We start from the raw sequence: 13,890 nt of genomic DNA on the forward strand, positions 1-13,890 counted from the left end.
GGGTCATTTATCATGGAGCAGGAGGGGAGCCCCCGGGCCTGCAGGCCCCTGTCAGCCGCTGCAATCGCCTCTTTGTGGCTCCCAGCAAACAAGTGTCGGATCAGCAAAAGTCTATTAAAGCCTAGTGGGCCTTTCTCAGCCAATTGGGTCCGGGTCAGTGAGCCGCTCTCCTCGCTGCTCCGAGAGCTCTTTGTGTCGCCGCTGTTCGCTGACACAGATCCCCACAAGATTAATGATTTTTAGCAGCCACTTGGTTCTTATTCGGGAGAGTGCTACCCCGTTTCTCTCTTCTTACGCCCTCTTTTTGCCACTTGTAATGCTTCCCTTTTCTTCCTTAAGACCATTTCTCATACTCCATCTCCTTATTTTTTCCGCTCAGGCTCCCACAGTAGGCAACAGGTGAGTATAGCGCTCTCTATAACACACACAGGTAGGTAAACTAACCATGTTGCCTCTATTGCATTCAACAGGAAAAATATACATTGTTAATGCTGAATAATGATGACACTCTATTATTGTCAGTCAATGAAAGAGCATATCATATATATATATATATATATATATATATATATATATATAAATGAATGGGCATATATGGCGCAGGATAAAATTCACACATCAAAACGTTCATTTAAGTCATACTGTACACATCAGCATTGGTGGCTGGTATTGGCTAAATTCATGAGTACAATGAGATACATTGAAATAAGGCTGGTATCGGCCCAGATATCTACTCCCCACCAGCTGATTGCCTCTAATGCATAATGAATCCCAAGCATGTTGATAACCAACTTTCCACTCCACATTACAATCCTGGCAGTCATCGTCACGGCGAGCCTCAAGAGGCTCAGAGTAATGTGAAATCTTCCAGCCGCCTTTCACCAGTTCCATGTTGGTCATGTTCTCAGTGTTGTTTCCAGTAATTACTGCAGGTTAAGTGCACGTCCCGGCGCTCAGTGGAGGCAGCTCTATCCCTCACCTGGGACATGACTCAGCACGGCTCGGGTCATCCGGCCATTTCCCTGACCACTGGACCACACCCAGCCTACTCTAAAGCCGCAGGAGCAGCTCTCATGTTCACTTACATCATGTAATGCAAAGGTAGTTTTATTTACTGGCTGATTGTTTCCTGAAACAGCCTCAGACCGGTGTCCATAACAATTTAACATCTACTGATACATGTGCTGTTTTGAACCCACTCTACTATTGACTTGTATATTCTGGACAGCATTATAACTGAAGAAAGTTATATACACAATTTTTTACGAAATCAAATACCAGTAAAGGGTAGAATATAATTTCAAATCTACAATATTTTGCTTTAACATATAAACAAAGAACCATTATAATGAAAACCCTTTTTTATTTGTTTAACTACTGGAAAAACATTTACTGCTTTGCCTTTTGACCTCCGATACTTCAAACTATGGTTCTGTAGAATAACTTTGAAGACAGACGGATGGACAGACAGATCGACACACGGATAAATAGATAGATAGATAGATAGATAGATGGATGGATGGATGGATGGATGGACGGACGGACGGACGGACGGACGGACGGACGGACGGACGGGCATGGATAGATAGATAGATAGATAGATAGCTTATAGTACCCGTCTATAGGCTGGTCCGTCTCTAATTTTAAACGGCCATCCCCCGTCGGCGAGTCCGATTAAACTTTCACTTTCATCGTGGCGAGGCTTCAATGGGCATGACGAAATAAAATAATCTGGCTGCAGATATAATTATACTATAAATACAATATGTTATATATTATACTTAAAATGTATTTAAATTCAAATTATTCTATTGTGTGCAACCACTTGACAGAAGAAAATTGAGTAAATTCAACACCATTTTTTTCAGTGTACTTTGGCTCACTAAAGGTTAGATATCACTTCTATAGATGCAGTAGATCAGCGTGCCCAAAGGTGCCTACGTTTAAAAGGAACTGCAAGATCTCCACTTGCGGATGATGTAAAGTTGGCTGCTATGGAGTGGGCACTTGGAGACTGCCTTCTACCCCTGATCATGCTCCCCCACATCCCATAGTTGAGCCACAGTCAGGGGGGTGCTTTCAAAAATATTTTTAAGATAATAATAATAATAATAATAATAATAATAACAATAATAATAATAATAATAATAATAATAATTTGTTCAATTAATTGTTTCTACAATGATGCATAGGGATTGTCCTAAGCTTTTGTTGTATTTATGAATGAAATACAATGACATACATCACACGCATCTGCTGATTGCAGAATCTGTCTGCCTGCACCTGGATCAAATCCACCAAAATCGCATTACAATACCTGTGCCACAACTTAGACCTGCTTTTAACTGGTCTAAATTCTAGTCCACTTTCTATCACCAAATTGTCAGGCGCGCCAGGAGTATGTAATGAAAAATGCCCTCTTTCAGCCCAGCCAGGTGCAACTCGGTCTGTCAAATTCCCAAACATGGTAAACTAGACTTGTACTGGCACTGACACTTGTACAAAAATGAAGACATGACAGTTCTTACATCAAACACACGTGCACCTGTCTATCAAAATAGGACCCATGTGTCTCAACAGCATGTCTATTTGAAGTCTGAATGGATGACCACAGCTTGGTGCCGAGTCCATCCACCTGCCCCATTTCCTTTCTTATGAATCTTCTTGCCCGTGTGTTTGCAGGTCTGTGAGCTTTCGCAAAAATGGTTATACATTTGAAGACGCCAGCGTATTGGCAGTCCACATCATCACTCACACTGATCGGGAGAGACCACGGGCTGAGCTATCCAGAATATTCTCCAGCTCTCTCGTGCTCCCTCCTATATACTGCAGGTACCCACACACAAACACACACACACACACACACACACGGATATTCCATGTATATTGCCTGGCATTTCACTGCAAGTGCTCCCTCACCTACATATGGACTCGTGACTCATACTCAGGATTCCCCTATGGGAGGGCCTTTTTGTTTGTGCCCTTGCTCTTTACCTGTTCACTCTTGAGTTGTCCCAATATTTCATTTCCACTTCTTATCCTCTCTTCTCTTTGCCTTGCTCCGCTTTTCTCACCCTTCCAGGTTGGAGACATTGCAAATTAACTGTGTGTGTGTGTGTGGGTGGGCCTGTATACATGTGCTGTATATCGAAATCAGCCATGTTCACAGACATTTTTGGGGAAGGCGCTCAAGCCAAATAAAACGGTAGTCAACACTAAAATTATTCATTCTATTAAGAAAAAACAGTAGCCTGATGTTTGTATATTTAAAGCATGTATTTTCTTCTGCAGTCAATTAAAAAAACATTAAAAAAGGAGGTGAAGAGAAGCTATTGTGGAAAATCCACACACCCCTGTTCAAATGGCAGGTTTTCATGGTATACCAAAAATATAAATATTTATTAGTTAACCTATAACCTGTATGAGTCAATTGAAAAAAAAATTAGAGGGGAAGTTACACAGGTGCACACACTCTCTCATAAATGGGGAGTGGCTGTGTTCAGAATGAAGCAATCACATTCAAAATTCATCTAGAACTCATAATATTCTAAATTGGAGTCAGCACTTCCTGCCACTATTTAAAGTGCCTCTGATTAATCCCAAATAAATTAAGGTGGGAGGATGTACATTCCACCCTTGAGAGGATAAGCGGTATAGATAATGGATGGATGGATGGTTGTACATTTTTCCCAAGGACTCAAATGTCAAATTGATGACAGACATAATTTCTATCAATTTTTTTAAATATATGAATGAAGGGAAAAAAAGAGCTGCAGCAAAAAGGACACTTTTTTTTCATCCAGGGAAAAAGGGCTGGTGCTCGAGCACCGATTGCAGTCTGTGTGCCCGTGCCTATACAGAATACCGAGTATAATGGTAGTAATAATCATTTGATTTTAACAGTCACTTCTGTGCAACTGGGTTCTCATTTCCTTTCTAATCATGCTAAGAACATGAACAGTGGATTTCGTCTTTGTCAGATGAGCTACTGCCCCATGGTAATAAGGCAATACTGTTAGATATCATCACACAACGTTGCAGAAAATAGATCCATAAATATAGATATGTGGCTACAGCTTTCTAGTGTGTCATGTGTGATTGTGTGTTTGATTCCAGATAAGGTGTGTTTTCTGCTTTCATAGCTTTAACACTGCTTTTTGTATGCATGATTTTATGTGTCTGTCGCGATGTGTGCCTGTGTATGTATGTGTGTGGGGGTGAGTGTGTGTGTGCGTTAGGGGGTGGTTTCTGTAAATAAATCTGTTTGGGGATTGGGGGTGCACGGATGAAATATGGTTCCAGGGATGTGGAGCAATGTGAAAAACTCGGCAATGCCTGGGAATAACAAATCTCCTGATGTCGCCTTCCTGCAAAATAAATACACTCCCCATACAAGTCATCCATCTGGACGACGAGACGCAGCGAAGATGCCCCCAATACATCCCCAACACATTCGCGCACATGCACACACCCCCACATGCACACATGCACACCAGTTATACAGAATTTACACATTTATTAATTTAATTAAATGTAAACTTCTTGAAGTGAATATATATACATTTTTAGTACAATTTGTGTTTTGATGAAATGTGATGTTAATGAAGATTAAATCACCTTGGCGGGAATGTTTTGAGTCACAATGATATGCCACCAAAGGGAGGCCATTGAATATTACATAATGGATAGTTCAGCCTAATTTATATTTTAAAAGTTACCACATTTTCTCAATGAAGAAAGCAGGTTCTACTCAGAGATGTTCATATTTGCGCTCACATATACACACAAACTTACCGGTACTCTGCAAAGAATCTGGCACTGAATGAATTGTCTTCCCTTGTGTGGGCATTTCTCTTAATAATGCTTCTTGACTTGCAGCTCTTCCTGCAGACAAATGGGACAACCTGTCCAATAAAGGGCTTTGGTTCGTAAAAAGATAGCAACAATATCATTTTTGACATCACAATTTAGCTTTCATTTTTAGTCAGGGTCTGTTTACTTGGCGTCAATAGGTCAAAAGAACAAGTGTGCACGTGCCTGTGAATGTGTGCGTGTGCATGGGTGCATGCATGTACGCGTGTATGTGTGTGTGCGTGTGCGCACATGTGGGTGTGTGTGTGTGTGTGTGTGCTTGCCAGGGTCACACTGCTAGAAGTATTATCCCGCCTGTTTGTAAATGTGTGATGGATGGTGGCCATATCACTCCGAGTTGAATGTTTTCATATGAAATATATACATTTCCTCTCTTTTGTCAATGGACTAACAAATTCATGCATCACTGCCACTCATTCCTATTACACACATTCAATCTCACACTCATCTTACTGATTTTCTCACATCTGTGTTTCCTTTTAGATGTTTTCATTGTATTTTGTACACTGTAGATGTAATATAATGTCACACATGCATCAGTCAGTAGTGCTGCAAATTTCACTGTATAGTGAGGGTGGCTGTCACTCATTTAGCCTTCAGCTAATGATTTCGATGTAATCCTCATCAGGCGATATTTGATCATCATTACAGAAAATATGTTTCTTCATCTCTGTCAATGTGTCGTCTTTCAGATGGATGACGTGTAAAGAGCTACAGGCTGTAAAACGGCAGCTTCCTCTGCCACAACATGACGACAGGAGGCCGTTTATGCCGCCATGCCATATTGTAAACTACTCGTCATTAGCGGGCCCATTCCAGCTAATGACCGCACTGGAGACGAACGGAGCCGTTGCGCAGCGGCGTCTTCATCAGGAGTGCTGTTTGAGAGTGGAGCTGTGTCATTAAGCCCAGCTGCGTCGCACCAGGATACGACCCGCATTGAGCTGTAAAGCTGCGCCATGACGCCGGCAAAGGCCACAGCCTCGAGCGGCGCAGGGGGCCAATGATGCCCTAATAGCGCTTTCTGAGCAAAAAAAACAGTCACAGAATGCGAGATAAGTGTGGAAAACATGCAGCCGCATTAAATTAATATCCATCGCTGAATGTTTCAATCATGGCCTCCCAGGGACTCTCAAGCTAAGTCAATAAGACAAGGGAGGGCAGTGACACTCCCTCGCTCCGTCTGTCTTCTATGCTGTGTTTACATACTCCTTTTCCTCCTCCTCATGGCTTGCTAAACAAATACAGCTTTAATCATGAGAATGTTACTCAACTCAATTTCATTTATAGTGCCGTGAAAAAGTATTTGCCCTCTCCTCAAGTTCTTACTTTTTCATACATATTTTCACCACTTTAATGTTTAAGATCATCAAACGTAAATGTCAGACAAACATAACTCATGTATAACATAAAATTCATTTTTTAAATGGTGATTTTATTTATCAAGGAAAGCTCATTCAGAGCTCCCCAGGACAACATTTAAAGAAATGCAAGCCTCCCTCACCTCAGTTAAGGTCAACGTTTCTGACTCAGCAAGGAAGAGAATGGGTAAAAATGGCATCCACAGCAGAGTACCAAGGTGAAAAACGCTGCTAACCAAAAAGAACATCAAAATTTGTCTAATTTTTACAAAACAAACACCTCCCCCTCCAAAAACAAACAAAAACATCTGAATGATTGACACGGCAAAGTTTCACTCTTTGGAAGGTGTGTGTCTCCTTCCTGGCGTAAATGTAATGCAGCATTTCAGAAAAAAGATCATCATACCACAGTCTAACATGGTAGTGGTTGTGTGTCCGGGGCTGCTTTTCTCATTCAGGATCTAGACAAATTGCTGTGATTGATTGAACCATAAATTTTGCTCTTCGCCAGAAAATACGGAGGGCGAATGTTTGGACCTCAGTCTGCGACCTCAGGGTGAAGCACACTTGGCTTCTGCAGCAGGACAACGATCCAAAACACGCCAGCAAGTTAACAGATTGAAACAGACAGAAATGGTGGGGCATGACATTATAAAGGTCAAGAAACATTTCCACTGTAATTTTACACCTCTACTATCTCTTCAGTTTCAAATGGATCTTGTCATAAAAATATGTATTATTAGAAAAATATATTTGAATACAATATTGTTTTGCAGTATTGTCGCCCATAAGTGCACCCATCCCTCCACTTAAAACACAGCCTCCCCCTTCACGGTTGTCATGGCATGCATCTGGTGTCTCTCTCATGCCGTCTCCTCGAGAGCAGTCTGTCGTCCCTCAGAAGGACAGGCCTGAGTTGTTCAGACAGGCCGCAGCTCTCCCCACCAATGCTTGAACAATTGGAGGTAAAGACGTGAGAGACAGCCCATTTGTTTTGGGCTGGCGGTGATGCATGCTTTTGCAGTGAGCAGCACATTTTTACCACGCCGACCAAAGCAGATTTGAGTAATGGACTGCTCGGGCCTGTCCACTCATATTGCTATTTTTATTATTGTCTCCTTTATAGTTTTCATTTTTCACATCTGGGAAATAAAGCAGAGGTTTCCATTCAAGTATCTTCTTTTCCCTAAAAGAGGCAGTGGCCTTAACCCAACCACCGCCCCACCCCCTCCCCTCGATATTCCATCAACAGTCCCTCGCTTGTTTGTCCCCACTGACGGATTTTGTCTTAATGGCAGCAGTAGACATATCAGGATTATCAACATACAAACCCATAATTCAGGTTGGACAGCTTGGTAATATATTTCCATCCATCATTTCCCTCCCTTTGTCATGATTTCAGGCTGTGGTGATGTGAGGACATTGACGCCTGACCTCCGAAAGCACCAAATGAGATGAACCTAGTTTGAGAATTTATATAAAGTCGGTATGTAACCTCAACTGAGCCTTGAAGATGATTCACTAAGTAGCTAAATTTATCTGGCGCTGCTGGCCCAAGGGAAGAGACTGATATTTTGCATTGAGGCACTTGCGCGGGCACCTATAATGGGGGCCTCTTAATTCCACTGACAGTTTTACAGGACCTGAATTATGGCGGCGCAGTTGTGCTGCTTGTTAAGCTTCACAGTAGGTTACACTAATATGCCTCCTCCCATTTGCTCTGCCCTTTCTCCCTGCACACACTTGCATAAAATTAGGATAGGCTATGCATGCACATATTCACGTTTCTGGAGCGATTCTCTGCCACACAATCCCCCCACACACTTTTGTGTGTTACATGGACACAAATGTTAGGAGACCAGACCATTCAATGCATACAAGAACAGTAAATTGTGGTGATGAGATTTCTGAATGTGTCTGTAGGATTATTGTTCATTCACCCAGAAGAACATATCACATTTTTTTGTGAATGGAGTAAAATTAGGTTGTTTTTTCTGTTATTTAGGTTAAAACTAAAACATTTTACTTTAATGTATTCCAAGTCAATATAAATGAAGCAATTAAGAGACTAATTTGGGGTGAAATGTTTTTATAAATAATTCAAAGAAATATCTGATGTCATTTCACTATAAAACCAGACAAATCCAACAAAATGATTTTCTTCGGAAACAAGCAACACCACCCTGCTGTTGGCTGGCAACCAGTTCAGGGTGTACTGCCCCAAGTCAGCTAGGATAGGCTCCAGCACGCCCACAACCCTTGTGAAGATAAAGTGGTTCAGATAATGGATGGATGGATGGACAAAAAACACCAACATTTTTACACAACTATAAAATTACAATGCAACTGTAAGTATTGTGGTTTGTGAATAAAAATAAATAACAGGTGAGTGTACTACACTACAGTCTCTTCAACTCTCCCCTAAATTAACCTTAGCCGTCCAAAGGGACAGGCAAGGAACATTAACTGCACAGAGTCAGTTATGATCTTTTTGGCTGCTACCAGGCACGGGCTGGTCATCGGGAAGTTCTAGAAAATATGTGAATATTCTCGAATTACTGGTGTATTTCCGGGCCTAGCGGTATTTTGTCGAAGTTGGTAGTCGGAAACGCTAATGGAAGCCCGTTTAAAATGATAGTCGGACCGGCCTATAGGCTACTTGGGCCGGCCGGACAAAATGGCGGATAAACGGAGGCCGGAAGGGTACTGACTGTAGATGAAATACAATACAATACAATTTTATTTATATAGCGCATTTCATAACAGCTAGGGCTGTAACAAAGCACTTTATAATACAGTAAATAAAACAAAAACAATTAAAGGCTGTGGTACATGTATTAATAAATATAGTTAAATAATATATAAAAATAAATGAATAAAGCCAATATATTGATATAAAACACTATATACAATTGACACTGGAAAAGAGCCGAAAAATTCAAGTCTGATCAAGACAGTGAGCTTTTGGTATTGTTACATCCCAACTGGAAAGAAGATATATTTAGTTGGAAAAGCAGGGTTTTCCTGATGAAAAAGTCATTTCGAGCCACAATATAATTGTTCGGAAAAAAATAGGTTTATTAACTAAGTAACTAAGTTCCCGACTCCTGTTATATAAGTGTTGTTGTCGTATCTTTCCTTTCCTTCAACAGTTTTGTATTATTGTGCTAACATTCTGTATAAACAACTTACTCAATCAGTCCCTCCAGCATTTTCGCGTGTAATTGGAATGATACAGTCGTAAAGTGCTTGTAGATGGATGACTTTCTTTTATAATATACTTTTATAATTGACACTGAATTCAAAACAAAACAGTTTACCCCTGCTTTCATGCAGGAGGTCCGGATATTGATCTGTATGGTCCTGTGCCGTGGTTTTAGTTGTCTGCTCAACATCTCTCTCTGCTGTCAACATTCGCCATCATCTAAAACAGGATGTGATGTAGGGATTTTCTTCTTCGTGAAGTCAGTTATCACTACTATTTCCATTAGGGTGCCCGCGGAGCCATTTCAGTCAAAATAACCACCAAACTTACGTGAAATGTTCATTTTTAAAACGTAGTTGTTATGGTGTTGATACAAAGTTGCCTAAAAGTGTGATTTCGCTAGATTTTCTTGATTTTGCGTTAATATCACAACTTCGCAAACTGCTCACTGACAATTTAATGGTAAACATTAGTGTATAGAGGAATATGGATGTGTATATATCAATATTATTATATTTCTGACCAATTATTATTATTATATTGCTATAGTACTATATTGTAAAAATAATATGTTACAAGAAAGGAGTAGGATTAGATAAATGTTTTGTCTTCCTACTCCTTTTGGAATATTTACAATGTAATTTTAGTTTAAATTTTATTTGTATATTAGTTATATTTTGTCTGTTTTCTTGTTCTTTTCTTATGTTATTTTCACACATTTGAAGTAAAGAACTCATTAATTTATTAATTTATTGAAAACCCACTCAAGCATGCCTTGCACTGAAAAGAGCTTTCTGTAAAATGTTCCCAGGAAGGTGGAAGAGAAGAGTTGTCATAAAATTATGCCAAATATTATAATGTATTTACAATTATTCTTACATGTCCCCATAAGGTCCAGAATAAATTTGTCATCCAACACCTGATGAGTTTGCCTTAATGATTTTGTCCATGTGCATTCAGCCGATAGCTGAATTCCATCACTTATTCCATCGTCACATTTTAAAGATACTGTATGTTCTTTTCTCTGCCATGCTCCCTTGCACTAGGCTAACACCATCTTTCTCCCCAAACTCTTTAACTGGACAACCCCCTTGCTTCAGTACCAACTGGGTTCTGCCAAGTGATCCGTCTCTGTCAGCCTGCTAAAATGATAATGGCAATTAAAGCAGAAGAGTAATTGCCAGTCGCTGCCTCTGATCCCCGACGGACCTTCAACAGGAGCCATAGCCCCTCACATGAATGAGTTTTGTTCCCCCGGAGGCCCATGTCTGGGATAGCGTACGGAGTGCGGCATGTTGTAGGACGGGGAGGTGGGTTGAACGGTAGGACAGAGGAGGAAGGGTGATTTGTAACTTTTAACCTCCACTGATCACCGATGGCCTTGACGAGAAGGAAGTGGAGAAAAGCGAAGGAATAGATAACATGTACGTGCAGACTGGGAATTGTTGCACATGGATGAATGCATACACACACACACACACACACACACACACACACACACACACGCACGCACACACCACCACACACACACGTTCAAGGTCGCTGTCAGAGGACTGAGGGCTCTCACCATTTGCCCCAGTGTGAAGAGCCTAATGGGAAGTGAAAGGAGTGTGACACCACTGATCAGAGGTGACACAGGAGCACTTTGAGGTCAGCGAGGCAGCCATTATTACCAGCCTTTATGGCAAATTCACTTTTAGGGTCTTTCCTATGATAACGTTGCAGGTGCATGCTTTAGTTCCAACAGTCTTTGGGGGCTTTGCTTGTCTATAAAATACCTTCATATGACTTTGTCGGTTGAATGACAAACAGTGAACCCTTACAGCTTTTGACCTAAAAGGTAAAAAAATATATAGTCCAAAAGTTGGACAAGTATCTGATTTCCAAACAAGTTGAACTCCCAAGAATATACTGCGTTTGACTTAGAGGGGTCCACAGGTTTACAAACTGAAAGAGCAGATCCCACTACACGTGACTTGGGTCAAGCGAACACATAATCCTACTACAGTACTCTGTGATTAGTCACCAAGGTAAGTATTGTGTGTCATAGGAAAACAAAATTGGACATTGTGAGCTTAGTTCAACCAACATTGTTACCAGCTGTCTTGTTTCAACATGGAAACATTTTTCTTTCCGGCAGCTGGAGAGCAGCACATATGAACACTACAGCTAATTTATAAAGACAGGCAGAGGCAAATCAAGGGGGTCTGCATCTCTGGGGAGTACGATGTATTTTAAACGATTAAAAATACTATTAAACTATTTAAAATACTATTGAACTATTTTTAAATAAAAAAAGATAAAAAAAAAAAATACAATGCAATTTAGTCAATCCTGTGCTCTGTTTCAGCAAGCCGTGTACAATTTGCGCCTCAAATTTCCCAATAACCAGATGGCGATGACAATGCCACTACATCTCTTTGTGGTTACAACATATTGTCATTGCATGAGGGGCGCGTGGAGTGAGTGGGCGGAAGGTTAAAAACCCGAGAGCGTGCGTAGGTGATGGTTAACACAGGCGTCATCACCCATCATGACTGGGGCCTGACCTGTGGCATACACCAGTTGTGACCCCAGTTTGAAAAGTTTGAATCCGCTTCATCGTGTTAGCTCATTTTAATTCGTGTTCTATTAGGACGCCTAGGTCCCACGACTCGTAGCATCTGTTGTGTGTTGAGTGGAGGCGGGAAGGAATACATCGGGCAACTGCAGAAGCCCGCTGAGCTCCATCGCAAGAGTAATGATCAGCACAGCGTCAACGTGACAATAATCACTTCTAACTTCATCAACACAATTTACACCAGCAGGCCGGCAAATGCCTTTGCGTTGCAATTGTCCTCGCAGCTAAAATCACTGTCAACCTAATACACGCGGAGTGTCACAACACCTCAGCACCATATCGTAAGTGCTGCACTAACATTGACTTATTACATGCGAATGTGCCACCAAATCCATAATGAGACTCCTTTTGTTGCCTCTGCTGTTGTCGCAAATGTAATTATGAAAGATGAAACACAGCTTTCAATGAGATGGTTGTAAAATAGCATAATTAATATGGGCTTTTGCAAGAACAATCCCCGCTTTACAGGAGCCCCGCGTTGGCCGTGAAATTAATTAAGTGTGCCAGGATTTATGGCCTGTGCTTGAAAATGAAGAGAATTAATCGCAGGCCGAAGATGGATGCTCGCTGGAAAATGATGATGCCCATGACCATGTGGGGGGGAAGTTTGTAACTGCTTTAGGGGAGCGCACTTGGATGGGAATTGAGGATTTTGACTTGATTATATGCTCCCAGACAACAGCTGGGACAGAGGTGAGATGTTTTTGTATTTGGGCCAGCTTAGCATTATTGGAAAATGTTTTACTTTCACTCCAACTGCACCTTCCTCCTCACAATATGGCACCAGGCAGAGTGGGTTTCTACAAAGTTTGGATTTCTTGGAGAGTAGAGTTTTAGTTTTAGTTTTTCATTAAGCTTGCAGGTTTCCATGGTTCACTTGGCAAAAAAAGGGAAGTAGGATTTCCTGGCAGGATGGATCTCAACACAAGTATTTAATTTTCAAAAACTAAAAAAGGCAAACGAGAATCATGGAAAAATCTAAAATACTGAATTCACAAAGTCTCAGAAAATCAAGAATCAAAGAAACATTAAGAAACAAAATGCTCACCACTACAGGATACATGACAAAAGTAGTTACACATAACACATAGTAGCAACAACAATAAGCAGACCCAGACTGGAATTAACCAAGGAACCAAATAATCGCAAACTGACAAGACAACGAGGCACACCGAACAAGACACAACGGGCTTCCGTTAGTGTTTCCAACTAGAAAAATGGGCTTTGGCTATGCTTTGTCGGACTATTTTTTTTAAGTTTCCCGTCTATCGTTTATCGCCAACACAATAGGCGTCCGTCATAGACGGATAGGCGGCGCAGCTTCAGCGGCACAATGGGCATATTCATATACATCCTACTTTGTTCGTGCTTCTTCTGTGCAGCTAACTACGAATCGAAATTTAGAACCGACATTCTAAAATCTGAACGAGAAGGTGCAATATAATGTCACGATCAATGCATGCATTAGTGTGCGTGGCCAGACTGAAAAAAAGAATAAGTCTCTGGTATTGTTCAGGGGGCCAGGCCAAATGTGAAGGCGGGCTGTATCCGGCCGTCCCCGTAGTTTGGGGACATCACTGCTGGACATCACTGGCTTAGTAGTCTTTCATTCTGAAATTAACATTAGGAAGCAATCGTCTGCTAATTTGACTTTGACTTTTTGATAGTGGGCTGCAATTACAGATGTCTATGCTGCAATATTCTTGGAACGCAAAAGCGCACTTGGGCAAACGAATCGGCGCGCACAGGGCAATCTACAATATGCATACACACCTGCACATCACTTATGTGCACCCCTGCGTACATTATTTGTCCCTGCGAATAATAACTAA

General features: G+C 41.2%; 1 long non-coding RNA gene across 3 annotated transcripts in view; it reads left to right on the top strand.

Annotated features, from left to right (window-relative positions):
- LOC147153473 (uncharacterized) overlaps positions 1-7,474 on the top strand; it is a 29,149-nt gene extending 21,675 nt beyond the window's left edge. For all 3 annotated transcript variants that reach the window (XR_015086798.1, XR_015086794.1, XR_015086799.1), the window contains 3 exons: positions 921-1,101; positions 2,683-2,832; positions 5,565-7,474. This is a non-coding gene — a long non-coding RNA (uncharacterized LOC147153473). The remainder of the gene's footprint in view (positions 1-920; positions 1,102-2,682; positions 2,833-5,564) is intronic.
- The last annotated feature ends 6,416 nt before the right edge of the window (positions 7,475-13,890 follow it).

Source organism: Filicampus tigris, chromosome 1 (assembly GCF_054856515.1).
Source record: "Filicampus tigris isolate MCC_2025a chromosome 1, RoL_Ftig_1.0, whole genome shotgun sequence".
Taxonomy (NCBI): Eukaryota; Metazoa; Chordata; class Actinopteri; order Syngnathiformes; family Syngnathidae; genus Filicampus; species Filicampus tigris.